At 62.8% G+C, this 14,790-nt stretch overlaps 1 non-coding gene across 1 annotated transcript; it reads right to left on the bottom strand.

Annotated features, from left to right (window-relative positions):
- Positions 1-1,639: 1,639 nt before the first annotated feature.
- Positions 1,640-3,454, bottom strand: LOC142795712 (small subunit ribosomal RNA). Its single transcript, XR_012893246.1, has one exon. It is a non-coding gene; the product is annotated as a small subunit ribosomal RNA (ribosomal RNA).
- Between the last annotated feature and the right edge of the window lie 11,336 nt (positions 3,455-14,790).

Raw genomic sequence — 14,790 nt, 5'->3', positions numbered from 1 at the left:
CTTTTCAGCGCACGCTTGGACTCCAAAACTCTGCCGCGCCTTTTTCGGCTGCCGCAAATCGAGCAAACGGTGTGTTTCGGACGGCGTTTCGCTTTCGCTACTTGCGAGTGCTTTCGTGGTCCACCCCTCTATAAATACTCGGGAGGCGTCGAAGCCGGTTCTCCAAGCCGGACCCGTAGGTATCGTTGTGTGCTCGCTCTCATTGGCCCGCCTAACCAGAAAATGCCTGCGGTACACCCATTTGGATAAGAGTGCACGCAGATGCGGGCCTCGACGGCTACACATTTCCTCGGGCGGCCGCCTCCCGGCCTCCGTGGAGCGCGGGATGCACGGTCCCATCGACAAGCCTCTCCCGTTTTTACCGTGGCGTCGCGGTTCACCACGGCAGGCGGGTCGGTCTCCTCCGCATAAAAAGGGGGACCCCCGCTTTTTGTTCCACGAAATCGCACAAGCTTTTTTCGCATCCACGGTTTGCCACCGCACACCAAAATGCCGATCCGGCTGCCTACTTTAGCCAACAGGTGGAGCCAGGCGCGCCGTACTTGCGCGGCACTTCCCACGTCCACCGAAGTCGGTGCCAAGGACCACTTTCGGCGCCGGAGCCGCGTACGAGCCTACTCGAGGCGGAAGAACGAAGCCAGCAAGGGCCTGGCCGCAAGTGCGTTCAATTGTCGGGACGTCCAAGTCCCTCGTTCTTCCGTGCTTCCTCTTTCGGCAAGTCGTTGCGGCACCTTCCCAAAGCGCGCAGACCCGCTAATCGCGACGAGCGCGACGTGGCCGTGCCGCCTTTCCCTCGGCAGCAAGCAAAACGCCTGGCAACGTCGACGCTCCCCTAACCGCGATCTCGCACCGTGTTTCGTGTGGCGAATTCAAAAGCCGGCCGGCGCTGCTGCAACCATTACGGTCGGTACGCATACGCCGCGGAGGGCGGGACGGTCATCGGAGCGTGCGGTTCCTCCATCGAGTACTGCGCACCTCGGCCGTCGCATCGCCGTGCCATGACCGGCCGCGCGTCAACGCGAACCGGTGCCAGCGAGATCCCTCGCCTGCAAGAACCGACCGGCAGCCTCCGTCACCCGAGGACGCGGAGGCGCTTGCCGCGGACGGCGGGACGGTATGCACTGGTGCACAGCGGACCCGTCACATCGCCAGTTCCTTGACCGACCGCCGACGCTTGTGCCGTTCCTCTCGTACTTGGCAGTCGCCGCGCGATTGTCGGGTCTCGTTCTTGCACGCTCGAACGGTCGGGAGGGCACTCGGCTGGCGTTTCGGGAACGCGCAGCCTCGCCTTCTACCGACGTAACCACGACTCGCCGTTCGCGCTCCGCCGCTCCTGTTTACAGTACTAGGCGGTCCCGCAGCGGTCGGGTCGCGCATTTCGAGCGCTTCGAGCCACGGTGCAGTGGCGGGTCGAAAGCCGACCTATGAGTGCGTTGCGCCGTTTGTACCCGCGTCCGCCACCTGGCCGACCGTCCAAGGTCGCGGTGTTGGCGTCCGCTGGGCGCAACAATTTGTCACGGGGTGCCGCTCCACATTCAGGCAGCCCCGTGGGGAAAAGCCGACCCCGCGTCCAAACGGGGTCAGCGGCAGAAAGTGTCGGGCGCAGACGCAGCTGAGGCGCTCACCCTTCACAATCCGTTAATGATCCTTCCGCAGGTTCACCTACGGAAACCTTGTTACGACTTTTACTTCCTCTAAATGATCAAGTTTGGTCATCTTTCCAACAGACCGGCGCAACCGAAAGGCCGCGCCGGACATCGGTCCGAAGACCTCACTAAATCATTCAATCGGTAGTAGCGACGGGCGGTGTGTACAAAGGGCAGGGACGTAATCAACGCGAGCTTATGACTCGCGCTTACTGGGAATTCCTCGTTCAAGGGGAACAATTGCAAGCCCCTATCCCAATCACGAAAGAAGTTCCACGGGTTACCCAGTCTTTTCAGACAGGGATAAAGACACGCTGCTTCCTTCAGTGTAGCGCGCGTGCGGCCCCGGACATCTAAGGGCATCACAGACCTGTTATTGCTCTGTTTCGTGCGGCTAGGAGCCGCTTGTCCCTCTAAGAAGGTTGTAAGGTGCTGGGAACCCCGCACCTATTTAATAGGCTAGAGTCTCGTTCGTTATCGGAATTAACCAGACAAATCGCTCCACCAACTAAGAACGGCCATGCACCACCATCCACCGAATCAAGAAAGAGCTCTCAATCTGTCAATCCTCCCAGTGTCCGGGCCGGGTAAGTTTTCCCGTGTTGAGTCAAATTAAGCCGCAGGCTCCACTCCTGGTGGTGCCCTTCCGTCAATTCCTTTAAGTTTCAGCTTTGCAACCATACTTCCCCCGGAACCCAAATACTTTGGTTTCCCGGAAGCTGCCCGCCGAGTCATTTGAGTAACTCAGGCGGATCGCTGGTTGGCATCGTTTATGGTCAGAACTAGGGCGGTATCTGATCGCCTTCGAACCTCTGACTTTCGTTCTTGATCAATGAAAACATTCTTGGCAAATGCTTTCGCAGTAGTTCGTCTTGCGACGGTCCAAGAATTTCACCTCTAGCGCCGCAATACGAATGCCCCCGTCCGTCCCTCTTAATCATTACCTCGTATTCCAAAAACCAACAGAACAGAAACGAGGTCTTGTTCTATTATTCCATGCAAGTTTATTCAGGCGACTCGCCTGCGTTGAGCACTCTAATTTTTTCAAAGTAAAAGCACCGGCCATCTCGAGGCACACAATGAAGTGCACCAAGAAAGAACCGGCATGATGTTCAGTCCGAGCCGTCGCATCGGGTAGATGCACTACTCGTCTGGAACTGAGATCCAACTACGAGCTTTTTAACCGCAGCAGCTTTAGTATACGCTATTGGAGCTGGAATTACCGCGGCTGCTGGCACCAGACTTGCCCTCCAATTGATCCTCGTTAAAGGATTTAGAGTGTACTCATTTCAATTACGGGGCCTCAAAAGAGTCCCGTATTGTTATTTTTCGTCACTACCTCCCCGTGCCGGGAGTGGGTAATTTGCGCGCCTGCTGCCTTCCTTGGATGTGGTAGCCGTTTCTCAGGCTCCCTCTCCGGAATCGAACCCTGATTCTCCGTTACCCGTAACAACCATGGTAAGCAAGTAACCTACCATCGAAAGTTGATAAGGCAGACACTTGAAAGAAACGTCGCCGGCTCGTGGCCATGCGATCAGCACAAAGTTATCCAGAGTCACCACACAATACGGGCCGAAACCCGATCGATCTTGGTCTAATAAAAGCACCCGTTACCCAAAGGGCTCCAGGCTCACTGCATGTATTAGCTCTAGAATTGCCACAGTTATCCAAGTAGGAAGAAACGATCTAAGGAACCATAACTGATTTAATGAGCCATTCGCGGTTTCGCCTTATTTCGGCATGTACTTAGACATGCATGGCTTAATCTTTGAGACAAGCATATGATTACTGGCAGGATCAACCAGGTAATCGTTCGACTGCGCGTCCGTCCTCGCCTTCGGCGGGCCGGACGCAGTCTGTGTGCGGCGGAGGCCACCTTCAGGCGCCCCAACACGCTTATTTTGCACTCCGAGATGACGGCGTTCGAGCTCGCTACGGCACAACCTTCCCGAAAGACGAGTGGGAGCCGTGCGGCAAGAAGCACGTTCATGCTCGCTCTTTTTCGTTGCATCGACTCGGTCGCGCCGTGCGGGTTGCCCAAGCCCGCTGCACTGTCGGTGGACCGGCCGGAACTAGCAACGGAGCCGAGACTGCAAAGCCGCCAGACGACGGGTCACGCCCGCGTCTTCGGCGCTTTCGCATCTGAATCGCCCGAGGACGACACGGAACACACCTCGATATCGTGGTAAAACGGCACCGTCCGACAACCAGCCCCTAACGCATCAAGCGGATGAGGCTGCAGACGACTGCCGTGGATTCCCCTGGAGCAGACCCGAGGACACGCTTGACGAGGCCGAAGCCCGCCGCATATCAGACACCCGGTCGCTTTCGCGTACGCCGCTCACGAGAACCCCCACATAATAGCAGCGATAAGTACCCAGACCTCCTTGGGCACTAATACGAGCGTACTCGAGAAAATTTCACCGCGGGTGTGCCCCGAAACGTGTGGCACGTTGAGCGTGCCACAAGTCTACGTCGCTCTCAAACCCGCCGAGGTCGTAGAATTTGCGACCCTACTCACGAAATTCCCACCGAGGATACGGCCGCAAACGTACCGCACCTTGGGTAGGCCACGAGTTTGTGCAACACTACGCTGACGGCACAGCACCGAGGTCGTGCGCGCACGCACGGGAAAATTCCGCCGCGGTTTCTGCCGAAAACGTGAGGCACCACGACTCTCCGCAAGTTCGCGTCGACTGCGAAAGACCGAAGTCGTGAACGACGTGTCCGCTACTCGCCGCCGACACGCTGGACACCAAACGTACAACGACTCGACGGCGTCGTAGAGGCCCACGACGCGGTTTTCCTTAACGACGTCTCGGCGTGGCACCGACAGGTTAGAACGGCCGACCAACGTTCCCTGTCCGCCGTTCGGCTCAGTCGAAGGGCTCGGCGACTTCGGCAACGCTGCGAAGCCGCACGGTGACGCACGCCATGTCCCCATTTTTTTTTTTTTTTTCTTTCTGCGTCTGCCGGGGTGCCCCTATAATAGCAGCGATAAGCACCCAGACCGCCGTGGGTCGCTCGCCCCGGCTGACGTGGTTTTTCGTACTCCTGCGGCGGTCGCCGTCAAGCACGTCCAAATACGCTACTTTCGTGGGCGCATTCACGCTCTTTCGCTTCGCCGGAGTGCCAGCACTCACTCTGCCAAAAACGGCGAACATCCGAGCGGCGGTTCCCACTTTTGCGTCGGCGTCGCAAACCCCGCCCCGGCAGACGAGGTTTGCCGTACTCGTGCGACGGTGGCCGGCGGGCACGTCGAAAGACGCCGATATCGTGCGCGAATTGGCGCACCTTGGCTTCACCGGAGTGCCGCCACTGACTCCTCCAAAAACGGCGAAGATCCGAGCGGCGCTTCCCACTTTCGCATCGGCGTCCCGAACTCCGCCCCGGCTGACGCGGTTTACCGTACTCGTGCGACGGTCGCCGGCGAGCACGTGGAAAGACGCCGATATCGTGCCCGAATCGGCTCCGTTCGGCTTCGCCGGAGTGCCAGCACTGGCTCGGCGAAAGACGACGAACATCCGAGCGACGGTTCTCACTATTGCGTACGCGTCGCAAACCCCGCCCCGGCAGACGCACTTTGCCGTACTCGTGCGACGGTCGCCGGCGAGCACGTAGAAAGACGCCGATATCGTGCCGGAATCGGCCCCGTTTGGCTTCGCCGGAGTGCCAGCACTCACTCGGCCACAAACGGCGAACATCCGAGCGGCGGTTCCCACTTAGCCGTCGGCGTCCCGAACTCCGCCCCGGCAGACGCGGTTGCCGAGCTCGTGCGACTAGCGACCGCGAAGCCGTCTCGCGACGCCGCTTTCGTGCGCGGCTCCCACTGCGACCTGGGTCACCCGAGGTCGACGAGCAAGAAAGAATGTCGAAAAATTTTTTTTTTTTTTGCGTCTGCCGGGGTGCCCCTATAATAGCAGCGATAAGCACCCAGACCGCCATGGGTCGCTCGCCCCGGCTGACGTGGTTTTTCGTTTTCCTGCGGTGGTCGTCGTCAAGCACGTCCAAACACGCCACTTTCGTGGGCGCATTCGCGCTCTTTCGCTTCGCCGGAGTGCCAGCACTCACTCTGCCAAAAACGGCGAACATCCTAGTGGCGGTTCCCACTTTTGCGTCGGCGTCGCCAACCCCGCCCCGGCATACGCGGTTTGCCGTACTCGTGCGGCGGTGGCCGGCGGGCACGTCGAAAGACACCGATATCGTGCGCGAGTCGATGCTTCTTGGTCTCGCAGGAGGGCCGCCACTCACTCCTGCAAAAACGGCGAAGATCCGAGCGGCGCTTCCCACTTTTTCGTCGGCATCGCAAACCTCGCCCCGGCAGACGCGCTTTGCCGTACTCGTGCGACGGTCGCCGGCGAGCACGTCGAAATACGCCGATATCGTGCCCGAATCGGCCCCGTTTCGCTTCGCCGGAGTGCCAGCACTCACTCGGCCAAAAACGGCGAACATCCGAGCAGCGGTACCCACTTAGCCGTCGGCATCCCGAACTCCGCGCCGGCTGACGCGGTTGCCGAGCTCGTGCGACTAGCGACCGCGAACGCGTCTCGCGACGCCGCTTTCGTGCGCGGCTCCCATTGCGACCTGGGTTACCCGAGCTCGACCAGCAAAAAAGAAGGTCGAAAAAAAATTTTTTTTTTCTGCGTCTGCCGGGGTGCCCCTATAATAGCAGCGATAAGCACCCAGACCGCCGTGGGTCGCTCGCCCCGGCTGACGTGGTTTTTCGTACTCCTGCAGCGGTCGCCGTCAAGCACGTCCAAATACGCCACTTTCGTGGGCGCTTTCGCGCTCTTTCGCGTCGCCGGTGTGCCAGCACTCACTCTGCCAAAAACGGCGAACATCCTAGTGGCGGTTCCCACTTTTGCGTCGGCGTCGCCAACCCCGCCCCGGCATACGCGGTTTGCCGTACTCGTGCGGCGGTGGCCGGCGGGCACGTCGAAAGACACCGATATCGTGCGCGAGTCGATGCTTCTTGGTCTCGCAGGAGGGCCGCCACTCACTCCTGCAAAAACGGCGAAGATCCGAGCGGCGCTTCCCACTTTTTCGTCGGCATCGCAAACCTCGCCCCGGCAGACGCGCTTTGCCGTACTCGTGCGACGGTCGCCGGCGAGCACGTCGAAATACGCCGATATCGTGCCCGAATCGGCCCCGTTTCGCTTCGCCGGAGTGCCAGCACTCACTCGGCCAAAAACGGCGAACATCCGAGCAGCGGTACCCACTTAGCCGTCGGCATCCCGAACTCCGCGCCGGCTGACGCGGTTGCCGAGCTCGTGCGACTAGCGACCGCGAACGCGTCTCGCGACGCCGCTTTCGTGCGCGGCTCCCATTGCGACCTGGGTTACCCGAGCTCGACCAGCAAAAAAGAAGGTCGAAAAAAAATTTTTTTTTTCTGCGTCTGCCGGGGTGCCCCTATAATAGCAGCGATAAGCACCCAGACCGCCGTGGGTCGCTCGCCCCGGCTGACGTGGTTTTTCGTACTCCTGCAGCGGTCGCCGTCAAGCACGTCCAAATACGCCACTTTCGTGGGCGCTTTCGCGCTCTTTCGCGTCGCCGGTGTGCCAGCACTCACTCTGCCAAAAACGGCCAACATCCGAGCGGCGGTTCCCACTTTTGCGTCGGCGTCGTAAACCCCGCCCCGGCAGACGCGGTTTGCCCTACTCGTTCGACGGTCGCCGGCGAGCGCGTCGAAAGACGCCGATATCGTGCGCTAATTGGCGCTCCTTGGCTTCTCCGGAGTGCCGCCACTCACTCCTCCAAAAACGGCGAAGATCCGAGCGGCGTTCTCCACTTTCGCATCGGCGTCCCGAACTCCGCCCGGGCTGACGCGGTTTACCGTACTCGTGCGACGGTCGCCGCCGGGCACGTCGAAAGACGCCGATATCGTGCCGTAATCGGCCCCGTTTGGCTTCGCCCGAGTGCCAGCACTCACTCGGCCAAAAACGGCGAACATCCGAGCAGCGTTTCCCACTTTCGCATCGGCGTCCCGAAGCCCGCCCCGGCAGACGCGGTTTGCCCTACTCGAGCGACGGTCGCCGGCGATCACGTCGAAAGGCGCCGAATTCGTGCACGAATCGATGCTTCTTGGTCTCGCAGGAGGGCCGCCACTCACTCCTGCAAAAACGGCGAAGATCCGAGTTGCGCTTCCCACTTTTTCGTCGGCGTCCCGAACTACGCCCCGGCTGACGCGGTTTACCGTACTCGTGCGACGGTCGCCGGCGGGCACTTCAAAATACGCCGATTTCGTGGGCGCATTCACGCTGTTTCGCTTCCCCGGAGTGCCAACACTCACTCTGCCGAAAGCGGCGATCATCCGAGCGGCGGTTCCCACTTTTGCGTCGGCTTCGCAAACGGCGCCCCGGCAGACGCGCTCGTGCGACGTACTCGTGCGACGGTCGCCGGCGAGCACGTCGAAAGACGCCGATATCGTGCTCGAATCGACCCCGTTTCGCTTCGCCGGAGTGCTGCCAGTCACGGCGCAGAGAACGGCGAACAAGTGTTTTTTTTTTTTTTCCTAGAATTTGTGTTATAGAAGGCACATTTGATATCGGACGATAATTTTCAACTTTATCACGCGCACCGATTTTCGTGTAGAGGTTTGCAAGTTTATGGGAATTTCTCCACTTGGAATAATGCGATTTAGTAGTACTACGAGAACTTCATGGATGTACTCAAGGGTACGGGGCAAGTCAGTTACGTCAACACCTGCAGATTTTTTACACTTCAAACTGAAAATTGTTGGTTGTGAGTCCTCGTGTGATATTAAAGGCCGATTCGCTAACACATAGAACAAAGAAAGAAAGGAAGAAAAAACGCCCGCGCTCGCTCAAGAAACCTGGGTTCGCAACAAGTGGCAACAACAAGCAACCGAGCGAGTGCGCCAAAACCCGTGGCGGCCGAACAAACGCGAAGTCCCAACCGCGTCAGCCGGGGCGGCACGGGACAGGAAAAATCACTTCAGCCGGGGCGGCGGGGCACCGAATAAACCTCGTCACCTCGTCGCAGGATAAAAGAGGAAACAAAAAGTCTAAACAGCGTCTGCTGGAGCGAATGCGTAATAAAACAACAACAACAACAAAAAAAAAACACCCGCGCTCAAGAAGTCTGCAATCCTCACAAAAGGCGACTGTGACCGAGCAGCGTCAGCCGGGGCCGTGCGGAAACGGAAAAACCGCGACTACCGGGGCGTCGAGGCACCGAAAAATCCACTTCAGCCGCGGCGAAAAAAAAAACAAAAAGAAAGACGGAGGGGGGGGGGGGAACCACGTCTGCCGGGGCGAAGGAAAAAAAAAAACGCGTCTGCCGGGGCGAGCCCGGGTGCGGCACCACCGGGAAAACTGTGGCAAACAGACATGGCGATCGAGTGAGTGGGCCGCCAGCCAGGCTCAGCCAAAAAGTGCAAAGTCCGAACTGCGTCAGCCGGGGCGGCAAAAACCGCGTCAGCCGGGGCGGCGCAAAAAACCGCGTCTGCCGGGGCGGCACGAAACCGCGTCAGCCGGGGCGGGGCGAAAACTGCGTCAGCCGGGGCGAAAAGAAAAAAAAAAAACGCGTCTGCCGGGGCAAGCCCGGGTGCGGCACCACCGGGAAAACTGTGGCAAACAGACATGGCGATCGAGTGAGTGGGCCGCCAGCCAGGCACAGCCGAAAAGTGCAAAGTCCGAACCGTGTCAGCCGGGGCGACGCAAAAACCGCGTCAGCCGGGGCGGCGCGAAAACCGCGTCAGCCGGGGCGGCACGAAACCGCGTCAGCCGGGGCGGCGCGAAAACTGCGTCAGCCGGGGCGGCGCGAAAACCTCGTCAGCCGGGGCGAGCGAAAAGGGGGGGGGGGGGAACCACGTCTGCCGGGGCGAAAGAAAAAAAAACGCGTCTGCCGGGGCGAGCCCGGGTGCGGCACCACCGGGAAGACTGTGGCAAACAGACATGGCGATCGAGTGAGTGGGCCGCCAGCCAGGCTCAGCCCAAAAAGTGCCAAGTCCGAACTGCGTCAGCCGGGGCGGCAAAAACCGCGTCAGCCGGGGCGGCGCGAAAACCGCGTCTGCCGGGGCGGCGCGAAAACTGCGTCTGCCGGGGCGAGCCCGGGTGCGGCACCACCGGGAAAACTGTGGCAAACAGACATGGCGATCGAGTGAGTGGGCCGCCAGCCAGGCACAGCCGAAAAGTGCTAAGTCCGAACTGCGTCTGCCGGGGCGGCACGAAACCGCGTCAGCCGGGGCGGCGCGAAAACCGCGTCTGCCGGGGCGGCACGAAACCGCGTCAGCCGGGGCGGCGCGAAAACTGCGTCAGCCGGGGCGAGCCCGGGTGCGGCACCACCGGGAAAACTGTGGCAAACAGACATGGCGATCGAGTGAGTGGGCCGCCAGCCAGGCACAGCCGAAAAGTGCTAAGTCCGAACTGCGTCTGCCGGGGCGGCACGAAACCGCGTCAGCCGGGGCGGCGCGAAAACCGCGTCTGCCGGGGCGGCACGAAACCGCGTCAGCCGGGGCGGCGCGAAAACTGCGTCAGCCGGGGCGAGCCCGGGTGCGGCACCACCGGGAAAACTGTGGCAAACAGACATGGCGATCGAGTGAGTGGGCCGCCAGCCAGGCACAGCCGAAAAGTGCTAAGTCCGAACTGCGTCAGCCGGGGCGGCAAAAACCGCGTCAGCCGGGGCGGCGCAAAAAACCGCGTCTGCCGGGGCGGCACGAAACCGCGTCAGCCGGGGCGGCGCGAAAACTGCGTCAGCCGGGGCGAAAGAAAAAAAAAAAAACGCGTCTGCCGGGGCGAGCCCGGGTGCGGCACCACCGGGAAAACTGTGGCAAACAGACATGGCGATCGAGTGAGTGGGCCGCCAGCCAGGCACAGCCGAAAAGTGCTAAGTCCGAACTGCGTCTGCCGGGGCGGCACGAAACCGCGTCAGCCGGGGCGGCGCGAAAACCGCGTCTGCCGGGGCGGCACGAAACCGCGTCAGCCGGGGCGGCGCGAAAACTGCGTCAGCCGGGGCGAGCCCGGGTGCGGCACCACCGGGAAAACTGTGGCAAACAGACATGGCGATCGAGTGAGTGGGCCGCCAGCCAGGCACAGCCGAAAAGTGCTAAGTCCGAACTGCGTCTGCCGGGGCGGCACGAAACCGCGTCAGCCGGGGCGGCGCGAAAACCGCGTCTGCCGGGGCGGCACGAAACCGCGTCAGCCGGGGCGGCGCGAAAACTGCGTCAGCCGGGGCGAGCCCGGGTGCGGCACCACCGGGAAAACTGTGGCAAACAGACATGGCGATCGAGTGAGTGGGCCGCCAGCCAGGCACAGCCGAAAAGTGCAAAGTCCGAACCGTGTCAGCCGGGGCGACGCAAAAACCGCGTCAGCCGGGGCGGCGCGAAAACCGCGTCAGCCGGGGCGGCACGAAACCGCGTCAGCCGGGGCGGCGCGAAAACTGCGTCAGCCGGGGCGGCGCGAAAACCTCGTCAGCCGGGGCGAGCGAAAAGGGGGGGGGGGGGGAACCACGTCTGCCGGGGCGAAAGAAAAAAAAAACGCGTCTGCCGGGGCGAGCCCGGGTGCGGCACCACCGGGAAGACTGTGGCAAACAGACATGGCGATCGAGTGAGTGGGCCGCCAGCCAGGCTCAGCCCAAAAAGTGCCAAGTCCGAACTGCGTCAGCCGGGGCGGCAAAAACCGCGTCAGCCGGGGCGGCGCGAAAACCGCGTCTGCCGGGGCGGCGCGAAAACTGCGTCAGCCGGGGCGAGCCCGGGTGCGGCACCACCGGGAAAACTGTGGCTAACAGACATGGCGATCGAGTGAGTGGGCCACCAGCCAGGCTCAGCCAAAAAGTGCCAAGTCCGAACTGCGTCAGCCGGGGCGGCAAAAACCGCGTCAGCCGGGGCGGTGCAAAAAAACCGCGTCTGCCGGGGCGGCACGAAACCGCGTCAGCCGGGGCGGCGCGAAAACTGCGTCAGCCGGGGCGAAAGAAAAAAAAAACGCGTCTGCCGGGGCGAGCCCGGGTGCGGCACCACCGGGAAAACTGTGGCAAACAGACATGGCGATCGAGTGAGTGGGCCGCCAGCCAGGCACAGCCGAAAAGTGCTAAGTCCGAACTGCGTCTGCCGGGGCGGCACGAAACCGCGTCAGCCGGGGCGGCGCGAAAACCGCGTCTGCCGGGGCGGCACGAAACCGCGTCAGCCGGGGCGGCGCGAAAACTGCGTCAGCCGGGGCGAGCCCGGGTGCGGCACCACCGGGAAAACTGTGGCAAACAGACATGGCGATCGAGTGAGTGGGCCGCCAGCCAGGCACAGCCGAAAAGTGCTAAGTCCGAACTGCGTCTGCCGGGGCGGCACGAAACCGCGTCAGCCGGGGCGGCGCGAAAACCGCGTCTGCCGGGGCGGCACGAAACCGCGTCAGCCGGGGCGGCGCGAAAACTGCGTCAGCCGGGGCGAGCCCGGGTGCGGCACCACCGGGAAAACTGTGGCAAACAGACATGGCGATCGAGTGAGTGGGCCGCCAGCCAGGCACAGCCGAAAAGTGCTAAGTCCGAACTGCGTCAGCCGGGGCGGCAAAAACCGCGTCAGCCGGGGCGGCGCAAAAAACCGCGTCTGCCGGGGCGGCACGAAACCGCGTCAGCCGGGGCGGCGCGAAAACTGCGTCAGCCGGGGCGAGCCCGGGTGCGGCACCACCGGGAAAACTGTGGCAAACAGACATGGCGATCGAGTGAGTGGGCCGCCAGCCAGGCACAGCCGAAAAGTGCAAAGTCCGAACCGTGTCAGCCGGGGCGACGCAAAAACCGCGTCAGCCGGGGCGGCGCGAAAACCGCGTCAGCCGGGGCGGCACGAAACCGCGTCAGCCGGGGCGGCGCGAAAACTGCGTCAGCCGGGGCGGCGCGAAAACCTCGTCAGCCGGGGCGAGCGAAAAGGGGGGGGGGGGGAACCACGTCTGCCGGGGCGAAAGAAAAAAAAAACGCGTCTGCCGGGGCGAGCCCGGGTGCGGCACCACCGGGAAGACTGTGGCAAACAGACATGGCGATCGAGTGAGTGGGCCGCCAGCCAGGCTCAGCCCAAAAAGTGCCAAGTCCGAACTGCGTCAGCCGGGGCGGCAAAAACCGCGTCAGCCGGGGCGGCGCGAAAACCGCGTCTGCCGGGGCGGCGCGAAAACTGCGTCAGCCGGGGCGAGCCCGGGTGCGGCACCACCGGGAAAACTGTGGCTAACAGACATGGCGATCGAGTGAGTGGGCCACCAGCCAGGCTCAGCCAAAAAGTGCCAAGTCCGAACTGCGTCAGCCGGGGCGGCAAAAACCGCGTCAGCCGGGGCGGTGCAAAAAAACCGCGTCTGCCGGGGCGGCACGAAACCGCGTCAGCCGGGGCGGCGCGAAAACTGCGTCAGCCGGGGCGAAAGAAAAAAAAAAACGCGTCTGCCGGGGCGAGCCCGGGTGCGGCACCACCGGGAAAACTGTGGCAAACAGACATGGCGATCGAGTGAGTGGGCCGCCAGCCAGGCACAGCCGAAAAGTGCTAAGTCCGAACTGCGTCTGCCGGGGCGGCACGAAACCGCGTCAGCCGGGGCGGCGCGAAAACCGCGTCTGCCGGGGCGGCACGAAACCGCGTCAGCCGGGGCGGCGCGAAAACTGCGTCAGCCGGGGCGAGCCCGGGTGCGGCACCACCGGGAAAACTGTGGCAAACAGACATGGCGATCGAGTGAGTGGGCCGCCAGCCAGGCACAGCCGAAAAGTGCTAAGTCCGAACTGCGTCTGCCGGGGCGGCACGAAACCGCGTCAGCCGGGGCGGCGCGAAAACCGCGTCTGCCGGGGCGGCACGAAACCGCGTCAGCCGGGGCGGCGCGAAAACTGCGTCAGCCGGGGCGAGCCCGGGTGCGGCACCACCGGGAAAACTGTGGCAAACAGACATGGCGATCGAGTGAGTGGGCCGCCAGCCAGGCACAGCCGAAAAGTGCTAAGTCCGAACTGCGTCAGCCGGGGCGGCAAAAACCGCGTCAGCCGGGGCGGCGCAAAAAACCGCGTCTGCCGGGGCGGCACGAAACCGCGTCAGCCGGGGCGGCGCGAAAACTGCGTCAGCCGGGGCGAAAGAAAAAAAAAAAACGCGTCTGCCGGGGCGAGCCCGGGTGCGGCACCACCGGGAAAACTGTGGCAAACAGACATGGCGATCGAGTGAGTGGGCCGCCAGCCAGGCACAGCCGAAAAGTGCTAAGTCCGAACTGCGTCTGCCGGGGCGGCACGAAACCGCGTCAGCCGGGGCGGCGCGAAAACCGCGTCTGCCGGGGCGGCACGAAACCGCGTCAGCCGGGGCGGCGCGAAAACTGCGTCAGCCGGGGCGAGCCCGGGTGCGGCACCACCGGGAAAACTGTGGCAAACAGACATGGCGATTGAGTGAGTGGGCCGCCAGCCAGGCACAGCCGAAAAGTGCTAAGTCCGAACTGCGTCTGCCGGGGCGGCACGAAACCGCGTCAGCCGGGGCGGCGCGAAAACCGCGTCTGCCGGGGCGGCACGAAACCGCGTCAGCCGGGGCGGCGCGAAAACTGCGTCAGCCGGGGCGAGCCCGGGTGCGGCACCACCGGGAAAACTGTGGCAAACAGACATGGCGATCGAGTGAGTGGGCCGCCAGCCAGGCACAGCCGAAAAGTGCTAAGTCCGAACTGCGTCTGCCGGGGCGGCACGAAACCGCGTCAGCCGGGGCGGCGCGAAAACCGCGTCTGCCGGGGCGGCACGAAACCGCGTCAGCCGGGGCGGCGCGAAAACTGCGTCAGCCGGGGCGAGCCCGGGTGCGGCACCACCGGGAAAACTGTGGCAAACAGACATGGCGATCGAGTGAGTGGGCCGCCAGCCAGGCACAGCCGAAAAGTGCAAAGTCCGAACCGTGTCAGCCGGGGCGACGCAAAAACCGCGTCAGCCGGGGCGGCGCGAAAACCGCGTCTGCCGGGGCGGCACGAAACCGCGTCAGCCGGGGCGGCGCGAAAACTGCGTCAGCCGGGGCGAGCCCGGGTGCGGCACCACCGGGAAAACTGTGGCAAACAGACATGGCGATCGAGTGAGTGGGCCGCCAGCCAGGCACAGCCGAAAAGTGCTAAGTCCGAACTGCGTCTGCCGGGGCGGCACGAAACCGCGTCAGCCGGGGCGGCGCGAAAACCGCGTCTGCCGGGGCGGCACGAAACCGCGTCAGCCGGGGCGGCGCGAAAAC

The sequence above is a fragment of the Rhipicephalus microplus genome, unplaced genomic scaffold (genome assembly GCF_043290135.1).
Source record: "Rhipicephalus microplus isolate Deutch F79 unplaced genomic scaffold, USDA_Rmic scaffold_817, whole genome shotgun sequence".
Lineage (NCBI taxonomy): Eukaryota > Metazoa > Arthropoda > Arachnida > Ixodida > Ixodidae > Rhipicephalus > Rhipicephalus microplus.
Note: the sequence above shows the minus strand (reverse complement) of the source record. Positions and strands in the feature narration are given on the sequence as shown.